The following is a 6,871-nucleotide window of genomic DNA, read 5'->3' as shown; positions in this document are numbered from 1 at the left end:
GGGAAAGAGGGATTCTTCCAGGTGCAAAACAAAAAAAAAAGAATGAAGGGAACCATAACAGCACAATGACTTTGAGTCGGTCATACAGAATTTGTGCTTAGTGAGCTGTTGTGAGAGAGAAAAAGGCTTCATCTCAGTCCATTCACATTTGGTCTCAGGAACAGGGAGGCAAACAGGGGGAGTACAAACTGCCCCATGGTTTGTACTCTGTGGCTATTATAGTCTCTGTACCATTGGGACTGTTCTCTCTCCATTTTTATGGATCTCACTTTAGTTCAGGACCTTAAACCCTCATACCCAGAGGGGTCCTGTGATGGTCTAATTGCCTTCCCTTCAGTCTGTCCCTTCTGTAAGTTTATCTACATACATCTCCGACCTATCACTCTCCCAGCGTGTGGTTATAATTTTAAACTATGTCCTCTTCTGTGTACTCTGGGAAGCTCAGTGTTATAAGGTACTTTGGAACATTAACTGAGCCAGACAGCAACAAAGTAGATTACTACCTTTAGGGTTGAAGTAATTGGATGACAAGTGTGGCGTCTGGGACTGCATATATGCAACATGGGGAGCTCTTAATGAAGGCTCTGGGTCTACTAATGGCCACTGCTACTACTTGGCTGAGAGTGGTTTATTTATCTTCCTGAAGGTCTTCACTGTCTTTTCCTGATTCCTTATGCACTCTAAGTTTTACTGTATTTCTGTTGACTGCCAGCATATTTTCTAATGAGGGCAGAGGGGGTCTGCAGCAGCCTTGGTTGTTCATTTCCAATAAGCGGTTAGTGGCTGTAGCAGATGTTTCTGCATTTACACCAAGTGCAATAGAGTTTCCTATCAGTAGCACACAGAGAGGGGAAACCTTTAAATTCATAGCACACCGGGGCCAGAGAAGGACATTTATGGCATTTACTTGAAATGCTGTGCAATCAAACTGCAGTGAGTTTTAGAGGGCACTGACACGTATGAATGCATTCTTAAGGAATTTTTGTGGGTTAGAAATGTTGGGTTGTGTACTGGAATCTCATGCTTAGTGACTCTCCACTTTAATAATTCATAGCCTTTTCCCCCCCATCAATTACTAGCAAAAAAAAAAAAAAACTGGAACAACATAAACCAAACAAAAATCCTGCAGATAAAGAAAGAGGCTCACCATTTGAACACCAATTTAAACAAGCCATATTGCTATGCTTTTGTTGCCATATTCCTATTAAATTGTTGCTCTCTTACGCTTTACTAATTTTGAGGTCTAAACCAGTCATATGGGTTTTAACTTATGCTTTGTGAATTAACAGCCAAACTCAAATCAAGGTCATGAACATCAGTAAAAATGTAAACCAATAAAAATGGGAGGATTATTTATGCAGGACCACTTAAGAAGAGGAGGAATTACTTCATCATTATTTGAGATTTCCAAAATGAGAGAGTACCCGCAAATAATCAACATGGTAATATGTTATTTTGAAAGCCCAATATCAATGTGTGATTCAGCTGTAATCACTACCTGAATAAAAGAGGAAACAAAAATGATAAACATAATTTAGGGCAGAAGCCCTTGATTCCATGATAGAGACCCACCCCTTAGGACAGTGTTGTTCATGTCATCAGATGAAGGCTATGGGCTTCCAACGCCCAAATCTTCCCTTCTGGTAGGCTGTATTTCTTATGTGTCAAATCTGTGACTGGAAGACGGCTGATCACAGACTGTAGTTATATGAATTTTTGGTGCTGAGAACATCTAATGGCATTGGACAAGGACAGCTGCAATATAATGTAATGTTCCTGTCCTCCACTTCATGCTCTACCTGATTTTTTTCTCTCTCCCTGTAACATTGATTGATTCGGTAATGTAGAATGTTTGCTTTCCAGCTGGCAGATCTAATTGTAAATAAACAGCTGCTAGCTGCATTTAGACAGTGGATGATGTTGGCAGGTACAAGAGCAGGGTGTGCAGGATGATTTAAGGCCTGTGCAGTGGAGCGCATGGGAGGCTGGGGAACGAGGTGCAGGCGGGAGGCCTTCAGGTACAAAGTCCTCTGTGGCTCAGAATAACCTCGAGGCTAAGTTTTTACATTTCAATGTAAAATAAGGACTGGTACATGGATTGTGAGGGCCTGTGATGGCCAAGGTTATGGACTAAATATGAGAAAAATATAGGCCCTCTGTTTTCCAGGAGTCTTTTGTGTTTTTGAAGAATGAAATCAGATATTATACTAATTGAGGATTGTTTCCCTGGACAAGGTAGATTTAAAAATTCTGAATGAAAACAGCAAGAAGATGAATATGTGGAGAGGAATTCTTCCTGGTCTGTGAGATGATGTGAGAACAGTAACAGCAACAGTAACAAAAATGCCAGGACCTCAATGCACGTCATTGCCCTGGTCATTGTCACGTCTTGGCCTAGATCAACCCCAGCATCCTCACGTCTGGGACACTTAGCACAGGGCAACAGTGTCTTTCCCGAGACACTTAGTATTTTGCAGTCTGAATGACAGCCCTTGTAAGCTTAGGAAGGAACACTGCAAGTATCAGCCATTATCCTTTGTGTCAGCCAAAGTTGTAGCATTGCTGGTCACTGGAGCCTAAGATCTATAGTGATTGTCCTTTTGTTTTCTCTCACATGAGGACCTCACTTGGCCGGTGGCTTCCTGTCACTGGTGTCATCAATCTGAGTCCCCTCCTTCTTGAGTGGATATGCCCCTTTCCATGGCTCAGAACAATCTTAAGCATGCCTCGTTTTATCTGGAGGGGGAGTAGGGTCCCGCACTGTTAAAAGATGGATGTTGGTGTGGAGGGGGAATTCTCCGGGGCTAACTAAGGAGGGACGGAGGAGTGACTGAATGGAGCCAGGTCAAGGTGTCCCTCTGACCCAGGACAGTGGTAGGCCACTCTTCCCCATTACAGAACTAAGGATGTAACATGCGCTTAAAACAAGGAAAAATCTCAGCTGTCTGACTGGACCAGCAGCGGGAATGAGTGAATGAGTGGAGAGGTGAGTAGGCGCAAAGTACCTGGTGGCATCAAAAAGTTGCAGCATCTCCCAGTTCCGACCTTCAGTTGCTTCCTAGCCCAGTGGAGTGAAGACAGGCTCTGGGCAGATTGGCAGCACAGTTGTGACCCAGCTGGGAGGTGACCTAGGAGTGCTCCTGTTTTCTTTCTGGTTTCTCCTCGGTTTTTGTCATAGACTCTCCCTCTTTCTTGCACTTTACATCAGAAAATTCTGGTTGTTTTATGTTCTTTTTTTTCTTCCTCTCTCCCTCTACTGATTTTCCATTTGTTTATTTTTATTTTTTATTTTTTTGCAGTACGCGGGCCTCTCACTGTTGTGGCCTCTTCCGTTGCGGAGCACGGGCTCCAGATGCGCAGGCTCAGTGGCCATGGCTCACGGGCCCAGCAGCTCCGCGGCATGTGGGCTCTTCCCGGACCGGGGCACGAACCCGTGTCCCCTGCATCAGCAGGTGGACTCTCAACCACTGTGCCACCAGGGAAGCCCCGTTTGTTTATTTTTTGTTACAAACAATGTTTAGGTCTTTGCAAACTTTCCTCTAGTCTTTTTGTTCTTACTTGTCTCAACAGAGGCCCTGTCCTCCTTCAAATCTGACTTCCTGTTCATATCTGCTCTCAGGCATTCACAAAGCAGATTGACCTGTTAAAAGTCAGCTGACAACTCTCCCTGGAGGGAAACGGTTTTCTTCCCTAAAATGCTTTATACGCAGGAAGGGGAAGGTGAGGTAGCTTGTTGGTTATCTCACTTAATCATCAAACCCCCCAATGAGGCATTTACCTACCTTTACCTGCATTTAACAGCAGGACAGTCTAGGCTGAGAGACTTAGTAACTTGCCAGTGGCTACAGAGCAAATAATGAAACAGCCTGGATTGATTTTAATCTGTTGGGCTCCAAAGGCCACATTCGCTCCACTACTCGTGGGGCGTGGTTCAGATGCTTTCCAGATGCAGAATGTCTTGCCACTTCCAGCCCTCTCAAGGTCCAGAGAAGCAGTATTACAGGCATGGAGAAGGAGGACAGCTTAAACTATAAACGTGCATCATATTCTGGTTTATAAAAAGCTGCTGGCCTGGTCTCAATTTATTCTCCTTCTGAAACAGCCTGATGATCCGTGATGACGAGGATTTGAATCCATAATCTGAATTTACTTAACAAGGTAATTAAGTATTTAAAGTCAGTTCATTTAGAGGCTAGAAGGGATTAGAGATAACACACACATAGATTTCCGTCCCTATGTTAGTATGCACAGCAGCACATTCTTAATTTTGGTTATAGCTGTTTTGCAGTTCTCATATCTGCATTTGCCATGGCAATTAGGACTGGAGGGAGCTTGTGGTGTCCTTAGAACTGAGAGAGAAGAGAAATTATGATACTGAATAATACAAAATGGGCCTAGTCCTCACTGCAGTAGAAACCACTCAGAAAAGTTAATTAAACTCAGGAAACAGGCTGCAAGATAATTAAGTTTTGGCCTAATTTTACACTGCAGGCGTTCTGTATTGTTTTTGCAAGGGTCCAAAGGAACATGTGATAGAAAATCTCCAGGTTGTGGGCTTGATTCATAAAGGATCATTATCTGTAGTTAAATGGCCAGATAAAATGGTAATGTGTGGGCAGCAAATTGTATTTTGTAAGGTAAAATTGATCATTGTGCTACACATAGAAGACGTTCATAATTTTTAAAAATTATCAGAAGTGAGAGTTGTCAGTATATCTTGTGGAGGAAATGATAAATGTATAAACCCCAAATCCAAGGCATATGACATTGTGTTTTCTAAACTAATGGCAAATAATCAACTTCTTGTTGTATTGCGTGAGCTTGGGTATAGATATATTTTATTTTATTTTTTTATAAATTTATTTATTTTTTAAATTTATTTTTGGCTGTATTGTGTCTTTGTTGCTGCGCGTGGGCTTTCTGTAGTTGTGGTGAGCAGCGTTGCGGTGCACGGGCTTCTCGTTGCGGTGGCTTCTCTTGTTGCAGAGCATGGGCTCTAGGTGCATGGGCTCAGTAGTTGTGGCTCACGGGCTTACTTGCTCCTCAGCATGTGGGATCTTCCCAGACCAGGGCTCGAACCTGTGTCCCCTGCATTGGCAGGCGGATTCTTAACCACTGCGCTACCAGGGAGGTCCCACCGTGGGTATATTTTAAACCTAAAGGCTGGAGGCAGCCTTGATCACTACCTTATTACCTCGTGTATAACAGAATAAGAAAAAAACCTGTCACAAGTCAAGAGCCAATTCATCATCTCTCCTTGGTCTGTCCCCATGGGAGGAGAGGATGAGGGGATGTTTGCTTCCTGACTGAACTTGCTTTTCACAAAGTCCTGCTGGGAGTTAGTTACTCAGTATGCTGTGGCCTTCAAGGGCATTGCTAATTGATTACATTTTCAACTGTCCAGTATTTATTCTAGTTTTCTTATGCCATTGTGAACTCAGCACTCCTTTTGGACAAAGTAGGGAATTTATTTAAAAATTGACCTGGGATTTACCTTGCTCCTTTCATCTATATTTTTTTCTTTGCCTTAAAAAAAGATGATCCTGTAGGACAGGAGGAAAATAAAACAAAATCTATCTGTTGGCTGCCACGATGAATCAAGTCAATTTTATTTCTCATTTACTCTTTCTGGGATGTTCTGAGTTAAGACAACTTGCCTTTGGTTAAATTAGATCAGTGGCCGTTCTTAAGGTTCAATGCTATGCTATTTCCCCTGCTGGCTGACCCCAAAAGGGACTTTCCAGGGTTCCTTCTTTCATTGTGTATAGTTTTACTGACATTTTGCTGATGACCTGGAATTTCCAAATGCATTGGAAGGTAAAGAAGTCAGTAGGACTAGACATATCATGGTGATCAATTTGGAATGTTTAGAAATATCAAATCACTATGTTGTGTGCCTGGAACTAACGTAGTATTGTAGGTCAAGTATACTTCAGTTTAAAAATATGTAGACATTGGGAGGAAGTGCATCAAAATGCTAATGATGGTTATCTCTAGAGGGTGGGGATTATGGGTAATGTTATTTTTTACTTTATGCTTTTATGTATTTCTAGTTGTCTGCATTGAACTGGTATTGCTTGTAAAGTTAGAAATAAAACAATAAATGTCATTAAAAATGAAAGAAAAAGGAGTCACCAGGGCAAAACAGGAGGTCAAATGAGATATTTCCTACTATCTCATAATTTTGGTTTAAAAGCCCAAAGCTGAGGACAATTGGCAATGAAGTGGCCTCATCTTCTATAATGGGTGACAGGCAATGATCAGACCTACACCCCTTTGAATATTTATTAAGAAGGGGATTTGACTCTGCTGTCCAGTCAGGCTCTGGAAGTGAAGATCAGAGTTCATTGAAGGAGATCATCTATTTGCATCATTTACATCATGAGCTACCCCATCTGTTCAAACCGCTGATCTGGGTAAGGAGCAAAGAGAGAGTTAAAGGAATGGTTAAAGTTCCCCATTCTTAGAAAACCATTTCAGATGGAATTAGAGAAGTTACGGAGGAGATCCATGGCCGTTGTAGGATACCTAGTTTATTACGGTGGATAATTACACTCCCTGAACCTACATACCTGCTGCCTGTTTTTTTTTTTTTTTTTTTTTTTTTTTGCGGTACGCGGGCCTTTCACTGTTGTGGCCTCTCCCGTTGCGGAGCACAGGCTCCGGTCGCGCAGGCTCAGCGGCCATGGCTCACGGGCCCAGCCGCTCCGCGGGACGTGGGATCTTCCCGGACCGGGGCACGAACCCGCGTCCCCTGCATCGGCAGGCGGACTCTCAACCACTGCGCCACCAGGGAAGCCCCCTGCTGCCTGTTTAAATGAGATCCGCAGGATGGGATCTAATAGCGTCTAATCCAAGAGACTTCAGGACA

The sequence above is a fragment of the Lipotes vexillifer genome, unplaced genomic scaffold (assembly GCF_000442215.2).
Source record: "Lipotes vexillifer unplaced genomic scaffold, Lipotes_vexillifer_v1.1 scaffold1616, whole genome shotgun sequence".
Taxonomy (NCBI): domain Eukaryota; kingdom Metazoa; phylum Chordata; class Mammalia; order Artiodactyla; family Lipotidae; genus Lipotes; species Lipotes vexillifer.
Note: the sequence above shows the minus strand (reverse complement) of the source record.